Raw genomic sequence first — 22,021 nt, 5'->3', positions numbered from 1 at the left:
ATCTATTTGTATTTCTTTAATGACTAATAATTTTGAACATCTTTTCATGTGTTTTTTTAAGGTTTTATTTATTTATTTATGAAAGACACAAAGAGGGAGAGGCAGAGACACACACCAGAGGGACCAGCGGGCTCCTCACAGGAAGCCCAATGCAGATCTCAGTCCCAGGACCCAGGATCATGCCCTGAGCCAAAGGCAGATGCCCAACCACTGAGCCACCCAGGCACCCCTCTTTTCACATGCTTATTAGCCATTTGCATATCTTCCTCAGTATAATGTCTTCATATCTTTTTGCCCTTTTTAAAATATTGGATTCTTTCTTATTTTTAAGTACCAAGAGTTTTGTTGTTATTGTCGTTGCTTTGTAACTTGTGGAGAGAAGTCCTCTAGCTGATAAAAATCTTCTGATTTCAAAAAAATAATTCTTAAAGTGCAAAAGTTTTAAAATCTAGTCAGATCAACTTCATCTTTTTATTTTATGTTATTTTTTTAGTTTTATGGACCATACTAACAAATCTTTGTCTAACCTAAAGAATCAAAGATTGACTCCTCAAAATGTCATTCACATAGATGAATGAATAAAGATGTATTAATCAGCCTTCAGAAAGGATGACAACCTACCATTTATATTGTTCTGGATGGAATTGTAAAGTGTTAAGCTCCGTGAAATAGGTCAGTTGAAGAAAGACAATTATTATATGGTTTCACTTATATGTGGAATATAAGAAATACTGAAAGGAACCATACAGGAAGGGAGGAAACTGAGTGGCAAAACATTATAAAGGAAGACAAACCATGAAAGACTCCTAACTCTGGGAAACACACAAAGAGTTGCAGAAGGGGAGGTGAGTGGGGGGGTTGGTGACGGGGTGCAAACTGGGTGAAAGGCCTTAAGGAGGGCACATGATGAGATGAACATTGGGTGTTATACTATATATTGGCATATTGAATTTAAATAAAGTTTTTTAAATGCAAAAAAAACAGATTCGCTCCTATAGTTTCTTTTAGTTTCTGTTTTGTGTCGAACTAATATTTGAAAAACAGGAAAGAATATACACTGGAAAAAGGACAGTCTCTTCAATAAATGGTGCTGGGAAAATTGGACAGCCATGTGCAGAAGAATGAAACTGCACCATTCTCTTACACCAGACACAAAGATAAACTCAAAATGGATGAAAGAGGAGAACACAGCAACACCCTTTTTGAACCTGGCCACAGCAACTTCTTGCAAGATACATCTATGAAGGCAAGGGAAACAAAAGCAAAAATGAACTATTGGGACTTAATCAAGATAAAAAGCTTCTGCACAGCAGAAGAAACAGTCAACAAAACTAAAAGACAACCTACAGAATGGGAGAAGACATTTGCAAATGACCTATCAGATAAAGGGCTAGTATCCAAGATCTATAAATAACTTATTAAACTCAACACCAAAGAAACAATCCAATCATGAAATGGGCGAAAGACATGAACAGAAATTTCACAGAGGAAGACATAGACATGGCCAAAAAGCACATGAGAAAATGCTCCTCATCACTGGCCATCAGGGAAATACAAATCAAAACCACAATGAGATCCCACCTCACATCAGTGAGAAGGGTGAAAATTAACAAGACAGGAAACAACAAATGTTGGAGAAGATGTGGAGAAAGGGGAACCCTCTTGCACTGTTGGTGGGAATGTGAACTGGTGCAGCCACTCTGGAAAACTGTGTGGAGGTTCCTCAAAGAGTTAAAGACCTGCCTTACGACCCAGCAATTGCACTGCTGGGGATTTACCCCAAAGATACAGATGCAGTGAAACACCGGGACACCTGCACCCCAATGTTTATAGCAGCAATGTCCACAATAACCAAACTGTGGAAGGAGCCTCGGTGTCCTTCAACAGATGAATGGATAAAGAAGATGTGGTCTATGTATACAATGGAATATTCCTCAGCCATCAGAAACAACAAATACCCACCATTTGCTTCGATGTGGATGGAACTGGAGGGTATTATGCTGAGTGAAATAAGTCAATCGGAGAAGGACAAACATTATATGGTCTCATTCATTTGAGGAATATAAAAATTAGTGAAAGGGAATAAAGAGAAAGGAGAGAAAATGAGTGAAAATATCAGTGAGGGTGACAAAACATGAGAGACACCTAACTCTGGGAAATGAACAAGGGGTAGTGGAAAGGAAGGTGGGGGGGGAGTTGGGGTGACTGGATGATGGGCACTGAGGGGGGCACTTGGTGGGATGAGCACTGGGTGTTATGCTAAATGTTGGCAAATTGAACTCGAATAAAAAAATTAAAAAATATATATTTAAAAAATCAGAAAATATGAGTTCTTTAATGTTATTAGTTTACAAAATTGCTTTAGTTGCTCTCGGTGTTTTACATTGCAAATAAATTTCATATTTGTGTTAGTATCTTCAGAAAAGCCTGGTGGAATTTTTATAAGGATTGCATTTAATCTATAGATAATTTATAGGAAAACCACCATGTAAACAATATTTTATCCTCCAGTCCACTGAGTACAAACTGTCTCACTTATCCTTTTAAAAATTGTGGGAAGGTTTTATAATTTTCAGTAAAAGTTTTGCATCTCTTTTGTTAAATTTATTACTATGCATTTTATACTTTTTGATGCTCTTGTGAATAGAACTGCATTCTTTTTTTTTTAGAATTGCATTCTTAATTTCATTTGCGCTTATTCATTTTTCAGATAGAAATATAATTTGTTTTTATATATTTATTTTGTATCCTGTGACACTGATGTACTTATTTATTAATTCTAATAGTTTTCCTGTGGATCTTATATTTCCTACATATAAGATCATGTTGTCTATAAATGAAAATGTTTTTCTTTCAAATATGAATACTTTTATGTACTTTTACTTTTCATGTCTGATTGCAATGGCTAGAATTTAGTTGACTATAAGACATGACAGCAGACATTCTTGCCTTGATCCAAATTTTAGATGGAAGGCATTCAGTTTTTTACCATTAAATGTTACATTTGCTATAGGCTTTTCATAGATGCCTTTTATTAGATTAAGGAAATTCCATTCTATTTCAAGTTTGCTAAGAGATTTTAATATGAATGACTGTGGAATTTTGTCAAATCATTTTATTATGCCTATTGAAATGATCATAATTTTGTCTTATTTTTCTAGAAATAGCACATACTACACTAATTATTTTTAAATTATTTTTGGATAACTGTACATTAGTAGATAAATTTACTTGGAAATTATATCTAATCCTTTTATGTTATTAGATTTGATTTGCTAATATTTTTGAGGATTTGTGTATGTATATATTCATAAGACTATTATTCTATAGTTACCTTTTTAAAAACATTTTTATATATTATTTGAGAGAGAGGAAGATAGAACGTGAGCGAGGTGAGGAGCAGAGAGAGACGCAGACTCCATGCTGAAGACAGAGCACCACGTGGGGCTCTATCTTAGGACTCTGGGATCATGACCTGAGCCAAAGGCAGATGTTTAACCAAGTGCCACCCAGGTGCCCCTGTAGTTATCTTTTCTTGAGATGTGTTTGTCTGGCTTGGTGATAGGGTGATACTGGTCTTGTAGAATATGTTGGTAAGTGTTTCATCCTCCTTTTCTTACGGAATAGTTTGTGGAGAATCAATATTATTTAGTCTTTAAACTTTAATACAATTTGCCAGTAAAGCCATTTGGATGTGGACTTTTTATAGGAAGATTTTTAATTACAAGTTTAACTCTTAAATAAATTGTAATAGATCTACTCAGATTTTTTAATTTATTGAGCTGGTTTTCTTAGATTTCTTGGAAACTGGTCCATTTTATCTAAGTTGAATAACTTGTTAACATAAAAGACTTCACAGTACTGTTTTATAATTCCTTAGATTTCAGAGGGTCAATGATAATATCTGCTCCTTTATTTAAAAATTCATGATTGTGTTGTCCCGTTCCCTTTCCACTTTAGTCTGCCTAAAGATTTGTCAATTTTGTTGCTCTTTTCAAAGATGCAGCTTTTGATTATACTGATTCTCATTGCAATTTTTATGCTTTCTATTTCACTAATTTCAGTGCTAATATATTACTTCCTTGTTTCTGCTTAACTTTGTTTTTTTTGTTGTTGTTGCTGATAGTAGCTGAGCATTTGCCCATCCGTGTAGCCAGGAAGCTTTACAAATGCGAAGATCCTGTTATTGAAACCAGTTATAGCTTTTATGGCCACGGTTTTCTATTCAAGAAACTGGGAAAGGAAGGTAAATTTGGGGGGAAAAAAGATAAATTATGCCTAAAAACTATGCTGTCTTGCATACATAATTATTAAGGCCAGTCTCTTCACAGAGAGTGTCTTTTGATGGACAATCACATTGTCAAAAATATGCTGTCTTATTTGGACCCATTATAACAGGTTCATATACATAGTTCTTTTCAGACTTCTTATTTAATGAGTATACAATTATGTGATGATATTAATTATTAAAATATGTCCATAAAAGTTAGCAAAAAGAAATTTTTACTTATTAAAAGTATAAGCTACTTGCAATGTTGCCTGGAAGCAGAGCCAGTTACTACAGGTGGCCTTTTACAACCACTAAACAAACCAAGACAGCAAAAACTGTGTGTGTGTGTGTGTGTGTGTGTGTGTATGAGTGGATTTGTGTGTGGGGTGGGGTGGTGCTGGTAATGCTTTAGAGTTAGTGAATGCAACAAGCCAAGTAACAAATGTAGATTCTCTCTTGGGGTTCTGGACATATATTTAGTCTTGACATATAAGTAGCACAAGCATCTTTCCTTTAGCTATAACACTGTATTAGGCGCGACAACCTAGTTACTGTTATTTCAATGAAAATTGTTTGAAGACTTTGATACGGTTCTTATGTCATGTAATGCTCTTGTTGGTTTATTGGTTAAATATGTGGGGCCATTTCAGACTGCTTAGGTTAGCTGGAAAATAAAATCATATTAATGCTCAATTCTCTCTTTCTCTCTCCATAAGTATATGTATATGATTTTTAAAATTGTATTGTCATTGGTTGATTCATAGACTATGTTATCAATCTTTCAATTTGCTTATTCCAAGCAATGTGCTACTTGGTGAAGTCTTGGATTAGTGTAAACCTTTTCCACAAGCTCCTTCCTTGAAACAAAAGGGTCCTCAAAGTATGTTTTATGAGAATATATCATTTTTTATAATTTTCTTAATTTACTCTCCTTCAAGGCCATATGACATAGTATTAAAGGAATTTTAGTTAATTAAGTTTAAATCACACTTAAATATGGTATATGATGTCTCCAAAAACTGGGAAGAGGTTATTTATTAAACAATGTTATGAAAATATTACCTCCACTTCATCTTTCAAGTTTTTTTTCTTTTAAGTGAAGTATAATTGACTTTCAAGTTTTTAAAGATGGCATAAATCTCTGTGATTACTCTAGGTATGAGATTTCGATTCACTTTTTTTTTAGCAGGGTTAAGGTGTAGGGAATCCACTTATACTTTCTACCAAACTCCCCTTGACCATCTATTTAATAAGGTAGAATGGGTATTTTTCCATTTGCCAAAGAACAACTATAGCCACAAACACAACCACAAGGTAGGTTCCTGGTATTACTGAGTTTATGGTAAGACAGACTCAAGCCGCTCATCACTTAATCTTATCATGAGCTCTAATAGACCATATTGTCATTCCAGGTCTTCAAGATTAATTTTAGCACATGAAATCCAGAATCTCTGACAAGTCCCTCTATATTTCACTTAATTTTAGATAAAAGTTTATTTATCCTAAAATTTTTCCTTTCCCTCATTTGTCTAGCGAGCCTTAAAACCAATTATATAATATATCCAACAGATGTTTATCTGCTACAAAATATTGAATTATTTCCAATTTTTCAGTATGTATTTTTCCTTCCAGATTTGACAATAATTATTCACTGGGAATACAGTTGGCTCTGACTCTTTAGGTCTGGAAATAATAAGAAGTGATGGGGTTAGAGTAAGAAAATAATTGATTTCCCCCTCTCAGCACTCAGATGAGGCAAAAACTCTGTTCAGGCAAAGCAAAAAACAAAAACAAAACAAAAAAACAAAAAAACATCTTAACAATAGCTAAAGATAGGGTACTTTCCTGGCAAAGCAGTAGGGTTTTGTTGTTTGTTTTATAAACTGTATGGATTTATGTGAACAAAGTCCTATGACTACCTTCATACATTATCACCTAAATTCTCCAGTTGCCACTCATTTCAGGACCATGACCACTCTTTCATGTAAGAAACCTACTTATAGGGGAACCTGAGTGGCTCAATCGGTTAAGTGGTTAAGTACTTGTCTCTTGATTTTGGCTAAGGTCATGATCTCAGTGTCTTGAGACTGAGCTCTGCCTAGAGTTTCATGCTTATTGGGGATCTGCTTAAGATTCCCTCTCTCTCTTTCTCTCTCTCTCTCTCTGTCTTCTCCCTGCTCTTGCTAACACAAGCACTTTTTCTCTCTCAAATAAATAAATAAATCCTTTTTTTAAAAAAAGAAACCTATTGATAAAGTCTTATAATCTGGCAAAATTCAGACTTAAACTGTTTGTAATTGAACTCATAAATTAGGTTATAAGATAGAAAATGAATTAATATGCATAGAATGGGCCTAGTCTATGACCTAAGCCAAAAACATAGATAATTGATCTTTTTATAGTCTTTCTTCAATCCATTTAGTGATACTAGAAGCAATATCTATCTGCAAATAGAATCTTGCATGTCATTCTTACTAATGTAGAACATCAGCTACTTGTCTCTTAAGACATTTAGTTTCAGGGGATTTTTTATTTCAGTAGTTTAGAGATGACAATTCATAATTTCCCTCTCATTCTCATGATGTTAGTTTTCCCTTCTTTATTGTAAACTTAATTTTTATTTTATTTTTAGGTCTAAGGAGGCCACACAGCCAGCTTGAGATGCCATTTATTTTCCTGAAATTCTTTGGCATTTAAATAACTAGTACAAAAATGTCCAGGGTTGTTTGTTGTGGAAAAAAAATGGATTTAAACCCAGGAAATAATTTTATTTGTTGGGTCAAAATGGAAAACAGGAGAAACTATATGAAGTAGGAAATAGTAACACAAAGTTTGTTCAAGTTCCTCTTTCAAGAATGACAAGCTCAGGACATTACTGCTGGTATATCCATTAATAGATGTTTATCACTATGCCACAGAGTCTCACAATTGCTGCAGCCCTTTTAACACATTCTAGAACTTCATTCTGTGCCCTTTTGGTATTTCCTGCTGATTCAGAGTTGAACAGAATTTTTGGATACCTCACATCACCTGATCTTGTGGAATATCTTCAGGACTTTAGCTTTTACAGAGTTCGAGTTCTTCCCATCTATTCTGTGACTCTAAACATGGTTATGAATTCTGTATAGATGCATGTGATAGATGTCTAATACATGAATATATACTGAGACTGACATTTGCTGGTTTATATCATTTTCTGATTCTATGCAAGAATCAAGGATCTTAATCATGTCCAAAGATTATCACAGACACTGTGTGGAGTAAATGAGCATGTCTGGGACTTTTCTACCTTATTTAACCAATTAGTGTAAATAAAAGTGAAGGTAGTTCCCCTCAGAAGTTAATATTCATGTTACCTGTTTATGATGGCCTCAATTTAAACAGAGAGTAGTTGAGTAAAAATATGTCACAGGTCGCAAAATAACCATGCTCTCTACAGATCAGTTGATGATTTTTAATCTCCCCTTGAAACTTTTCTTAAATATGCTCCATTTAGTAAACTATGCGCCTAAAACCTGCAGAATTGTGCTATTTAACCCTTTCACCCAAAAGTACATTCAAGTTGACAAGGATCTGGGTGTTTCCAAAATTATTCCCATTGAGAACAAAGAGAGAGTGTTAGAGATAAGGATGGGACTAGTGGGAGAGAGAGAGAGAGATCATATTTCCATATTTCATAGTTTCCATATTTCAGAACAATTAACTGGATTTCATGTTATGAATGCTGTTGAATACAGCTTTTATAAGTAACAATTGTAAAGATGTTATTAAAATGTGTAGTCAAACTAGATTGTGCTGAGTATCTTATTTTGAATACAAGCTCAATAGGTAAGTCAAATATTTTTTAAATGGTTCAAATGTTTAATGGTATGATAATTTATCTACTATAATAATGAGACATCTTTAAAGTTCTTTGTTATATGCTGTATCTAATCAATCATCTCATTCATCTTAATTTTAATAAGTATTCCTACAAGTAAGTGGTTAAATATTAAATGTGAGTTGAATTTCTAGTCTAATATGCCAGGATTTTCCTAATCCAGCTGGAGGGCTTTTAATTTCTATCTGACAGGTATTACTTATCATGTCAACGAAACAACCAAAAAGGAAAATATCTTTAGATGAGATCTTTGATGATAATATCAGAAGTTCACTCTTAATTCCTAACTATATATCATTTATTACAGCTCTGTAATGAGATATGTATTATTATAATATCAAACATTGGCAAAACTGGGAGAAAACAGGGAATGTTGTTGCTATGTAGAGTGAAAATTATAAGCACTGTATTTCATAGAAAATTAGTCCTCAGAATTATGTTTAAAGTATGTCTTATTCCCATGAAGTTGGTATATGTGCCAAAATCAATAAAACCTACATTATTTTCTAAATAAAGATTTTTTTAGCATCGTATTACTCTGATGACATCATGGGCATCACAAATATTGGTCATTGCTCCTGGAATGGTAAGAATGAGGATAAAATCCTTAACAAATATCTCTTTTTTGATATATGTAAATAGAAATTTTCAATCCTACTCCTGGTTTTTAGACCACCTATAAAGTGCCTATCATAGAGTTTTTCCCATTCCTTTGTTTTATTTTATTCCCTCCATTCTAGTCCATTTCCTTTAACTTTACATTTAAAGAAAACAGACTATTTGCCATTGTGAATTAAAATATAGTGCAATAAGATATTTTTAATATGGTTAAACAGTATTAATTAATCTAGCTATTTATTGAAGTCAGAATACAATCTACACTGGTCAGTAAAAGTAAATGAACCTTGAATTCTAAGGATAATTTGATCAAATATATTTCCGTAACATGCCCTAGAAAAGATGTGGGATGTGAGTAGTATAATATCTGGTTGTGAGTGTCCAGAGACGTAACTCAGACAGTCATTATATGGAATTGTGCTTTAGAGTCCAATATGGTATAGTGCAAAATAGATACATCATCTTTCTGTTGCCACCTGCCTGTTTGATCTACAGGAAAACCCATGACTTTATCAAAGTATACATTTCTCAGAGGATGACTTTAACTAAGGTTTTTTTTTTCTTTTTTTTTTCTTTATTGGAGTTCAATTTGCCAACATATAGCATAACACCCAATGCTCATCCCATCAAGTGCCCCCCACCAGTGTCCGTCACCCAGTATTTTTTTTAACCAACTATTTTTTATACATGGTTATATTATGCCAGACTAGCTTTTCCTTTTTGCCTCAGTTTCATAAAATTTTCCTGTGAAAATGGATTATCTCACTAAACTATATATAGGTCAAAGATATGTCTAATTAATGCAAGCCAAATGAATCATATGATTTATACATATAGATCTTTGATATATCATCTCAAGATATTGTACATGGCATTTATTTTTCTACACATCACTCCTGTCTATACACATGCAGGTCATTCAGTTGAAAATGAAAAAGCATTATACTTTCCATAGTACCAGAGGAAAAATAAAACACTATTTTATATTTTCTTTGGAATCTCCCTACTAATTAAGCATATATGTCTAAGTGAAGTAATTTTCAAGGTGGCTCTGAAGTGGGCTTCAACTGATAGTGGGAAAATATGATCCAAGCAGTGTAGCACCCATATTTGTCACATCTTTCCTGGTACTCCAGCTGAATTTCAACTGTCAGCACCTGCATCTATGTGCATGAGATTTCCCCACTTTACTAGGGAAAGTCATGCAGTCCTCTTAAGAGTACTTGTGACAAGTGCAACATGCCAAAAATAAATATTCCCCAACAAACATTCCTCAACCAATGAACCTCTGCAGTTGGTGTATAATTATCCCAATTCTCTCAGACCTCTAAAATATGTGCTATGCGTCTCTTCACAAAGTTTTCCAGAATTATTTTCTAGCGATGATTATGGCAGCTGTTTTAAAGTGTGAATCTTATTATTATCCTTTTCCTCTGTGTATCAATTCCACCACCTTCCCACTTATGTTAATCGAACTTCTCAGTATACCACTTGCATCAATATTGGTTTCAGGATCTAATTAGGGGAGAATCCAACTTAGACAGTTAATATGAGATGAAATAAAGAAGGTGGGGTATACATGGACTATAAAAAACTACAATGTGTGTCTTGTATTAGAGGTTTTATCACCTCTCAGGTGCATCTCATTGTAGCCATGTGGAAAAACATGCCAAATTTCAGAAGATAAACATGTAACGTAAATTTTTACATAAAATTCCTCATTTTGTTAGTTTGTTTAAACATTGGCAAGTAATGAAATTTTATTTAAATGTACATGGTTATTAAAAAATACATCAAGGGCAGCCCCAGTGGCCCAGTGGTTTAGCATCGCCTTCAGCCTGGGGTGTGATCCTAGAGACCTGGGATTGAGTCCCATGTCAGGCTCCATGCACAGAGCCTGCTTCTCCCTCTGCCTGTCTTTTTTTTTCTCTCTCTCACTGTCTCTCTCTCAGTCATGAATAAATAAATAAAATCTTAAAAAGACACATCAAACTAAGTGGCTAAAATGGAGCAAAAATAATCTCTTTTGAATAATGCTCTATCACCACTGATTCTCTCTTGTCTAGCTTCAGGGAACTCATTTGCTCTAGGCTACTCTTAAAATTGGTACCTTTGAAATTAAGCTGATAAGTGTAAAGTAGCAGTACTTTCCAAATGTTGTATATTCTCTTTCCAAAATCCAAAGCACCCATAAAAAATCTGCCTTTTCCTTAGTGGTAGAAGTTAAAAGTATAATAGATTATCCTTGGATAATTTGGAACCATAATAACTTCATCAATGTGTTTGGTTTCTGAATATCTATGTATTTCCCTCCCATCCCCTCTGGTAAGCATATATCTAATATCTATTTTCATCAGGTTGGATTCACACAATGCCACCAATATAATGGACTAGCGTGGTGTTCTGGAGAATCTTATCATAGTCCAGATGGTTTTGACCAAAAACTAGCCTCCCCAAAATCTCAGTTACAAAAATTTATGTAAAATATGTATACAACATGAGTAAAATCACAGTTCTATCATCAAACATAAAAAATTTTAGATGACTAAATCCTTGCTATAGACAAATTATTTTTGTATACATAACATAAAAATAAATTTTTGACATATTTTAAAATAGTTAATTTTCTTTTATTTAAAATGAGATTTGGGGGAGTTAATTTTTGTTCAAAACTACCTAGATTTATTTTATGCAAAATTTCAATTCACCACATATCATGATCTAAATTTGTGGTTCAAGGTTATAAAAATTCTATTATTGTGCACACGGGTAGAGTTGTGACAAAATACTTCCATTGCATGGTAAGAAGAACCCTTAGAATAAGAACAGATATTGTAAAAAAAAAAAAAAAAAAAAAAAAAAAAAGAACAGATATTGTAGGAGTTTGATTTTAAACACTATTACAGCATTCAGTCAACTTCAGTAGGTGAATAAAAAGAGATAATGCTTTCTTTAAGGGTGAATAAAAATGTGTAAAGTATGAAAACCTGATTCTTAACTGAGAAATTTTTTTTTTTTTTTTTTTAATGGGATGCCTGGCTGTCTCAGTGGTTGAGCATCTGCCTTCAGCTCAGGACGTAATCCCAGACTTCGGGGATCAAGTCCCGCATTGGGCTTTCTGCATGGAGCCTACTTCTCCCTCTGCCTATGTCTCTGCCTCTCTCTCTTTGTGTCTCTCATGAATAAATAAATAACATCTTTTAAAAAAAAAAGACGTTATTTATTTATTGACACAGAGAGAGAGTATAAGCAGGGGGAACAGCAGAGGTAAAGGGAGAAGCAGACTCCCAGCTGAGCAGGGAGCCCAAAGTGGAGCTCAATCCCTGAACCCTGGGATCATGACCTGAACCCAAGGGAGACACTTACCCAACTGAGCTACCCAGGTGACTGTAGCTATATTAGACAATTCCCAACTCAGATCTGGGATCCCAAATAAATACCACCTGTATCAAGAGTCTCTTTGTGTGATGCCTAGGTGGCTCTGTCAGTTAAGCATCGAACTTTTGATTTCAGCTCAGGTCATGATCTCAGGGTGGTGAGTTTGAGCACTGCATGGGAGTTAGCTTGAGATTCTCTCTTTCTCTCTTCCCCTTGCTCCTCCCCCTGCCTGTTTTCTCTCTCTCTCTCCAAAATAAGTAAATCTTAAAAACAAAAAGTCTCCTTGTCTAGTCACCCGATTCTCCCTTAAGTTAATTGAAGCCTCTATACTTTAAATAGGAAGTTGACTGACACTTTAATTGCAATAGAGTAGTTTGAATTTAGGATTTAATGCCACTGTCAAAGTTTAAGAATGTCAAATTTAAAAATGTCTTTAATATTCTATTGTAAAAGGGTTTCCTAGATACCGGCCTCTTCCTGAAATTTCTTGCTACTCTTGATAACAGCAAAATTGACTTAATGCTGGTTATGGTAAGGCACTATTCTGTGTACTTTATATGTTTTAATATACTTACTTTCACAAAAGCCTATGAAAAAGGTAATATCATTAATCTAATTTTATAGATGTGGAAGCTGAGGTATAGAGTTCTTATGGAGTTTGCCTAAGTTTACATAGCTAGGCAGGGACTGAGCTAGAATTTGAACCCAGAGTGACTTTGACCTAAAGCTATGCCGGAATATTGCCTCAGGAAAGCAGCAAGCAGTAGCCCCATAAATAGAAAAAGTCTGATGACTGTCTTCCCAAGGCAACTTGCCTCTAGAGAAAATAAATCCTTTCCCAGTAGACCTGTCTTTGTTGCTGCTTGAGATGGAGGTAGTACTCTTCACAGACAAAAAAAAAAAAAAAACTTTGTTTCCTGAGACAGAGGCTTCTAGAAAATCCTAGTCCTCTTCACTGGTGTCAGCTTGTTATCCAACCTGACAGGGATAGTGAACATATAAATATTTTTCTTCTGGGGATCCCTGGGTGGTGCAGAGGTTTAGTGCCTGCCTTTGGCCCAGGGCGCGATCCTGGAGACCTGGGATCGAATCCCACGTCGGGCTCCCGGTGCATGGAGCCTGCTTCTCCCTCTGCCTATGTTTCTGCCTCTCTCTCTCTGTGTGTGACTATCATAAATAATTTTTTAAAAATATAAATAAATAAATAAATAAATAAATAAATAAATAAATAAATAAATATTTTTCTTCTTACTGTTTTTCTTCCTTTATGGGCCTTCCAAGGACAGGACCCAATATTAAATCTGGATTTTGCTTTAATATAGTTCAGCGAGATTGTGTTCTCTATGAAATGTCCCACTTTAATTTAAAAGGAAGAAAAATAAGTTTTAGTTCTACTTTTGGAATGGAAACATTAGCTCTTAATCAATCTAGCACCATTTTTGTTTTGTTTTGTTTTGTTTTGTTTTACTGTCAGCACTATTGACATCTTGGACTGAGCAATTCTGGGTTGTGGGGGTGTTTGGTACATTGCAGGATATTTAGCAGCACCCCTGGCCTCCACACATTACATGCCAGTAGCATCCCCCCAGTTATAACAACCAAAAATGTCCTGTAGTTTGCAAAATCACCCCAGTTAACACTTAGACTCTAGCACTTCAAAAATAAAATAAAGATTGATGATGAGATCAAATTGACTGCAGAGAAGAGTGTTTAGTGGGACCATTCTAGGAATTGTTCCTTAGAAAAATAAGTTAATCAATAGGGCAATTTTTTTTTCTAAATTATGTTACAATGTTTCTATTTACCTTACCTAGATGTAAGCCAAATACCTAACTTATCCTATATATTTTATATTGATAATTGCACGAAGGCCTATACACTTGCCTTGTGTAGGACTAAGAATCACATAAACAAAACCTAAAGATTTAACTCTGCTCCATGACATGACATATAGCAGGATAATGAAATAAACTGAGGCTGGGAATGAATGAAATAGTGCAGCAATTTGAGGAGGCATTCTGAATCCAGACAGATCCCCAAAGTCAAGGGTCTTTAAGAGTATCAATTCAAAGTCAAAATGAGCTAAAAGCCACACATCAAGATGGAGTAATAGGTTAAAGCAGTCAAGCTGTCAGGGACTTAAAAGCAACAGTATGTCTAGAGATAAGTTTATACCTCAAGTCAGAGAGGAGCCCTTCCTTCCAAATGCAGACTTTTAGAATCAGACATGGTAATTGATTTCCCAGAGCAGACTATTGCACAGTATGGTCCATTTAATGGATGTTGAAAATTATCAAGGAGAGTTGAAGAGAAGAAATATTTTAATGTATATATTACATTAAAAACAAAAGAAGAATGTGGTGAACATGTATCTCATAGTTAGAGAAGGTTAGAAGAGAAACATGATAGTATTATTTTATTATTTTTATTATTTTTTTATTTTTAAATGCTTTTATTTATTTATTCATGAGAGACAGAGAGAGAGAGAGAGTGAGAGAGAGAGAGACAGAGAGAGAGGCAGAGACACAGGCAGAGGGAGAAGCAGGCTTCCTGCAAGGAGCCCAGTGCAGGACTCAATCCCAGATCCCAGGATCACACCCTGAGCTGAAGGCAGATGCTCAAATGCTGAGCCACTCAGTCGTCCCAATAGTATTATTTTAAAATGCACACAATGAGGTCCAAAGAATTTAAATGACCATCTATGTGCTTATAGCTACTAAGAAGAATATAAATCCAATCTCTTAATTTCTCTGGTATCCTTTCCAAAGCATAGTACTTGTTTTAGACTAATAAAACATCTCTGATTTAGTAGTTGGAGAAACACAAGTTTTTGTAGCATATTAAACAAACCACTAGTCATGACTATTGAGAAGGCAATACATTTTATCAATAAATAAAACTGACAGCAGTATTAGAGTTTTTAAAAATATACTTTTCATAAACATCAGATATTTTGTTTGGCTTACCTAAGAAATTACTTATTCCAATTACAATAGCTCTTCTCTGGTACATACAACTGCAGTATCATTTGCACACTTCTATCCTTAGCATCTCTTCAAGCATACTGTATGATAAAATGTCTCTTGTACTTTCTGTTTGCATAAACCTTTTAAATACAATATATGGAAATGTTACTGAAAGCTAAACTTTTTAACATAGAAACATATTTTCATGGGGCTCCTGGATGGCTCATTCAGTTAAGTATCTCACTCATGGTTTCAGCTCAGGTCATGATCTCATGAGTTATAGGATGAAGCCTCCCATCAGTCTGCATGCTCAGCAGGAGTCTGCTTAAGATTCTGTCTCCCCTCTAAAATAAATAAATATATTTTTTTAAAGATATGTCTTCTTGGGACACCTGGGTGGCTTAGTTGGTTAAGCATCAGATTTGATTTTGACACAGATCATGATCTCAGGGTTGTGGGATCCAGGTCTATGTTGGCTTCACACTCAGTGGGGAGTCTGCTTGAAATTCTCTCATTCTCTCTCTCTCTCCCTCTCTCTGCTCATACTCTTTCTCTCCAATAAATAAATAATTTTTTTCTAAACATGTATTTTCTTAGAAGAAAAAAACAGTATTGTATATATATAATGTATTTCTCCCTAAGTATCCCTAAAAGCATAGAGAAGGAAACTTATGTAAATAAATACATTACATATATAAAATAAATGTATCTCATGCAAGGAATACCTGTAGGATAGTGATTTTTTCCTCTGTGTGAGTCATCTCTCTCTTTCTTTTACTCTTATTAATAAGATTAATCAGATAAATCTTAAATTTTCCCATTTTGATTAAATTTGCTAATCAAGACATTTTGTTAATCTTTGTAATGAATACAATTGATGCAAATATCTCAGTTTACCCTAAATATACTACTTGTAGTCCATTCCCTTGCAGTATTTTGTTCACAGAATACTACTTATAAGACATCACAACTAGGAACTCAAATGTATATTTAACAAACTTGCATTCAGCTTCTATAAACTGAGATTTCCAAATAAGCACACATTTTTATTTATTTTTTTAAGCACACATTTTTAAATGACATATTTGTCCATGGCATAATGGTTTACAGCCATATAACAGATATTCCAAGACGGAAATGGCTGTGACTAACTCTCTGGCATTTAGGAAGCAACAAGTCATGACTTTTATTTATACTTTATGGGAGGTTGTGGAAACTGAGAATTGGTGTGTGCTAAATTAAAATAGAACCTTGATTTGTTAAAATGTATTAAGAAAGAAAAGAAGCTCAAGATCCAAAACACAGAATTACTAAATCTATTAGTAGCTAAGGGGATTAGCAGTCAAAGTAAGTTTATTGTGCAGGATCTTCATCAAAACTTCTTCCCAAGTGTTAAGGATTTGTAGCTGATCTCCACTAGATCTCCAAGACCTAATTCCACCAGGAGGCCTTCAAAATGCTATCTTTTCAAGCAGTCACACTGAATTGTGATATAACACAGAAAAATTATGTGCTATATTTCTACTTGGATTAATTATTATAGAGGGTCTTATGTAGGCCAAAGAAAATGTCAACAGTAGAAAAAATATATTACTTAACTAAATGTAAAATATATAGCACTAAAATTATTGAAGAGAATTATGAGATTTTTGGTCATAAGAACAAACAATTGTTTTTAAAGTTGAATTATCATTTAGAAATCATTTTCAAATGTGGAAATATTTGTACATTTTAAGGTAAAATGTTTATTGTTCATATTATAACTTTGATCAAATTTATTAAATAATTATAACATGACATTTTAACCAATTTTCGTTAAGTTCTTCATTTTTTACATTTTGAAAATAAAAATATCGTTTTCTACAGGAAGTCAATTGAAATATTTTTATGCATTATGACTTACACACATATAAAAATGATTGGTTTACTGCCTTTCCTCATCTTATAACTGAATAGAGTAAAATATTCAAATAGTTAAAATACACTATTCAAGAGTTACAATGTAGTTAATATCATTTTACTAAAAATGACAAATTTGTAAAATTAGCATTTTCCCCCAAGTCGATTATGGTGTTATGGAAAAAAATTTTTGCCCTGATGCATCTATATGCATAATCAGTTTCATAATTTGGTCTACATGGCAAAACCAGTTAGGTAAAATTGCTGTGCAATTAAATACATTTTTTAAAACAGAATAAATCAGGGATAGGTTTGTAGCATTACATCAATGGATTTCTTTACTTTGCAACTTAGTTGTAGTTACTAATAGTATTACCAATAATGAGACAATAAAATATCATCACTTTGCTTAATGTTTTAATTACCCCAAATATTTTTTTACTTCCCACAGATGATAATTCCAGTACTTTATTTATTAACTTGAATACTGAGAATCACCTCAGAAAATAGTTAACATTTTAAATGTAGTTAAATCTCTAAAATGTTGATGTTGGAATTACAATATTTTCTAAGGAAAGTTGTTAATAGAGAATCATGCTAATTTTGAAATTTGCAGCTAAAGCTTCTTGTTATAACATTAAGCCCTTTCTTAGCAATCCAATCTAAAAGCACCTCTGTTCACATTCTGTCCTGCATACTAGTTTTTATTAATGGCACTTTACCACCATCTGATTTATTTATATATAGACACAGATATATATATATATAGAGATATGTGTATAGATATCGTCCATTATTAGAATTTAAGCTTCAAAAACAGATGACTTATGTGTTTTATTTGACACTGTATTTTCAAAAACAGTATTTGGAATGGGACTATCAATAAATATTTCCTGAGTGGATTAATGCAAGAAAAGTCAAATGAATAAATAAATGAAAGATTCCCGGCTGCTACTCAGCCTAGGGTACACTCTATCCATGTATTGCCAATGGCAAGATTTCATTCCTTTCGATGACTGAGTAATATTCCATTGTGTACATATACCACGTCTTTATCCATTCATCAGTCGATGAACATTTGGGCTTTCCATTATTTGCCTATTGTTGATAATGCTGCTATAAACATAAGGGTCCAAGTATCCCTTTTAGTTAGTATTTTTGTATCCTTTGAGTAAATACTTAGTCGTGCATTTGCTGGATCACAGAATAGTTCTTTTTTTAACTTTCTGAGGAACCTCTATATTATTTTGCAGAGTGGCTACAGAAGTTCGCATTCCCAACAACAGTGCAAGGCAGTTCCTCTTTCTCTATATCTTCACCAACTTCACTGTTACTACTTGTGTTGTTGGTTTTACCCATTCTGACAGGCTTGAGGTGCTCCATAGAATTTTAACATTTGAAAAGCAGCTTAATCCCATATTCATCTTGAAATGTAGAGCTTTTGATGGAACCCTCTTACATTTGGAAATAAAAGCATGGTGCTAGGAAATCTCTGGTAACAGGAAAAAGTCCTATTTCTTTTGCTGTACCTCACTGAAATGTATAATTGCTGTTTATTAAAGATGTCCAAATGCCAGAAATTGATCTATCAATAAAGATATAAGAGGTTGTAGCTGTGGGCAAAACAAACTATGTTTGTTCTGGCTCACTTTGCTGTAGCAGGGCTTAAAACATCATTATAAATTTGAGCTAATAGTAATATCCTTAGCATAGGTAATTTGGGGTTGATATTTGAAATCTCTACCCTCCAAGAGTCTTCTCTCTTCTTCCCTCCTGGTTTTTTTTCCCCTCCTCTCTCATGTTCTCTCTCTTTTGTCTTAGAAGGAAGCATCCCTCACAATGAACTCTGCTTTCTGAGGCCAAAGATATAAGTGGCTTTGTTCACACTTGCCATCACTAGACCATCTGGTGGTAGCCCCATTTCAGCTACTCTGAAGAGTGGTTTTCCCACCCTCTAGATATGGGAAAGTATTAATTTTTAGGTTTTTAGTAATGTATTGGTTTATAGGAGAGAAGATGCCTCTCCTGTCCGGCCAACAAACATGCTTTGCATTTTGGTTTTTGTTTATTAGTTTTGTTTTGTTGTCAGTATTTTTATGTCCTTTAATTATTCTGTTATTCCCATTAGATCCTTATAGTATTATTCTTTTAAGACGTTCTCAAAATTTTTTATTAAACAAAAAAAATCTTCCTTAAAATTCTATTAAATTCAGGTTTGAAAATATAAATGAAAGTCAATTTTTAAAATATTTGGTAGACGTCATTATATTAAAGAGTAAAAGTGTTTTAGGCGCACCTTGAAATACACAATTAATGTAAGAGAAGCCAAGGATTCAAACTCATTTCACATTAAAATCTCATTATCGGGATCCCTGGGTGGCGCAGCGGTTTGGTGCCTGCCTTTGGCCCAGGGCACGATCCTGGAGACCTGGGATCGAATCCCACATTGGGGTCCCAGTGCATGGAGCCTGTTTCTCCCTCTGCCTGTGTCTCTGCCTCTCTCTCTCTGTGACTATCATAAATAAATAAATTAAAAAAATTTTTTAAATAAAATAAAATCTCATTATCTCTACTGTATCTATATTTTATAGCCAATGTTTTTATTAATCTCCTATCTTTTCCTTTTGTGGGATAAAATGAATTTAGCGACTATGGTTTCTTCAAATTCATCAAAAAGAAAATTAAGTTCTGTCAATGATAAGTCTATATTTTAATTTTAATCTTTAAGTAAGGGTTACATTGCACCTAATAGCAATTTTCACTAAGAAATCATATTATTATTTTTGAAAACTTCATGTTTATAAAGTACTTAGTTGAGAGAGAATCACTCCTTTACTCAATGTAGGCAGTTTTGAATTTAATTTTCTGATTTGACCTAAAACTGATGACTTAACTCTTATCCACAGCGCTTCTTCTTCCCACTGTGAAAGTGTAATAAACTGTACTCTTTCATGGACTCTCTTGATTGAAAAAGAAAAAAAAAACAGACTATGAGTCCTTACATTTTTCAGTGTTTCTATTAAATTTATATCTTAAGGTTAATAAATTTCACAAAATTGCCAATGTATTTTAGGAAGTCAGTTTAAGTTCATATATTTTCTATGGAAACCCAGGGTGTTTTATAATAAATTTTAACAGATTCTGGAGTAAATATGACCAATTTATCTCCCAGAAATTTGTCTAGAAAACTAATTATACTGCTTCCTCTCAATTTAGTGAATTATCACACTGTTATTAGGCAAACAAGTTGGTCTGTTAGAGTTTCACTGAACCATGCTGATAAATGACTAATAGTCAATGTTTTCTAAGGTATCATAAATATATTTTTCTACCCCTGTTTACTCAAGTATAATAAATACAAGAATAGCCTCCACATGAGAAAGACAGATAAAGCATGGAGACTTGCCAGCTATTAGTTGCCTTGCCAAAACAAGATAGCATCATATTCAATAATTCTTACAAAAACTGTTCTTACTCATAGCAAAATATTCCCATGGGACTCCTCTTGAGGAGTTATGCAGTCTTTAAAAATAAGTAATGAAATTATAGAGTTCATGGAAGAAAATTGTTCTCTCTCCCAGGTTCATCTATTCTACCGTATCTGAACTTGAAACATCCTTGTATTTTGTTTTTAGTGCAACGTTTCACCCTTAACAGAAATAGGCATTAGAAAAACATGCATACCCTACCATGGGTTTATGGCATAATAGTTAAAACAAACTTCCTTATGCCCCTATTTGAAGTGGTGTATTTGGGGTGTACTGAAAGTATTCACACTGAGAACAAAGCACCATAGTTCAATTCGGAGTAGAGAAAATTAATGCCTTTTCAGTGTTGAAAACAGTTGGGAAAATAGGAAGTCTTACTCACTTTTTTGTGAGAGTGTAATTCTTCAGCTTATTGAGAGGACAATTTAGCAGTAACTATTGAAAGTTCTAAAAGTAATTTAGAACAATAAGGGCTTATGTCTGGAGGTGTGTATGTGCGTACATGTATGCGTGCGTGTGTGTGTGTGTGTGTGTGTGTGTATGTGTTTAAAGGTGACCGTGTATAACTGAGGACTTGATGAATGAGATTGGGGGGTGGGGAGGGAATCTGTGTGTAGATTTCTGAGCAATGATGAAAAGGTTTTACTACTGATCTTTACAACTATGAAGGTTTCTACACTTGATCTGAGCTCAGAGTTAATCATTACTAATGTCGCTGATTTGGGTTTTTTCTAGCTATTACTTCTTACATTGTGGTGTAACGTTCCTCTTCATTATTAGAAAAAAAATAAAAAAATAAAAAATAAATATTCTGTAGTAATCTAATTTCAGAAATAGTATCACTCCGTGCCAAGATATTTGTATAAAGATTCTTATAGTAGCAGCAATTGTAATTATTATATATAAAATAAGCATAAATAATATGAATATCCATCAGAAGTACCATGGTTAAATATATTACATGGAATACTCTAGAATACTAAGCATCCATAGGAAAGAAAGAAAGAAAGAAAGAAAGAAAGAAAGAAAGAAAGAAAGAAGAAAGAAAGAAAGAAAGAAAGAAAGAAAGAAAGAAAGAAAGAAAGAAAGAAGAAAGAAAGAAAAGAAAGAAGAAAGAAAGAAAGAAAGAAAGAAAGAAAGAAAGAAAGAAAGAAAGAAAGAAAGAAAGAAAGAAAGAAAGAAGAAAGAAACTAAGCAGCCACTAAAAAGATCTATTAGGTCTCTGTGTCCTGATATGGAGAAACTATTACTATTTTTGTTTTTTGTTTTCTTTTTTTGATATGGAGAAATTAGTAACATGTTCCCTTAATTAAATACAAGTTGTGTTATATTTAATTATATTTAATAAACATGTATAGTGCCTTCTAAATGTCACATACTGTCCTAAGTGTTTTATAAATATTAACATTTGGTAATTTTTAGCAACAACTTTGTGAAGTAGGACTGTTATTATTTATCCATTTTCCAGAGGATGGAACTGAGGTATGGAGAGGTTAAGTGTGATTTGCCCACTTTAACACTA

The 22,021-nt window shown here is 33.7% G+C and overlaps 1 non-coding gene across 1 annotated transcript; it reads left to right on the top strand.

The window, feature by feature from the left end:
- The first annotated feature begins 21,122 nt into the window (after positions 1-21,122).
- Positions 21,123-21,192, top strand: LOC119871362. Its single transcript, XR_005357468.1, has one exon. It is a non-coding gene; the product is annotated as a small nucleolar RNA U2-30 (small nucleolar RNA).
- Positions 21,193-22,021: the final 829 nt, after the last annotated feature.

This window comes from Canis lupus, chromosome 3 (assembly GCF_011100685.1).
Source record: "Canis lupus familiaris isolate Mischka breed German Shepherd chromosome 3, alternate assembly UU_Cfam_GSD_1.0, whole genome shotgun sequence".
Lineage (NCBI taxonomy): Eukaryota > Metazoa > Chordata > Mammalia > Carnivora > Canidae > Canis > Canis lupus.
Note: the sequence above shows the minus strand (reverse complement) of the source record. Positions and strands in the feature narration are given on the sequence as shown.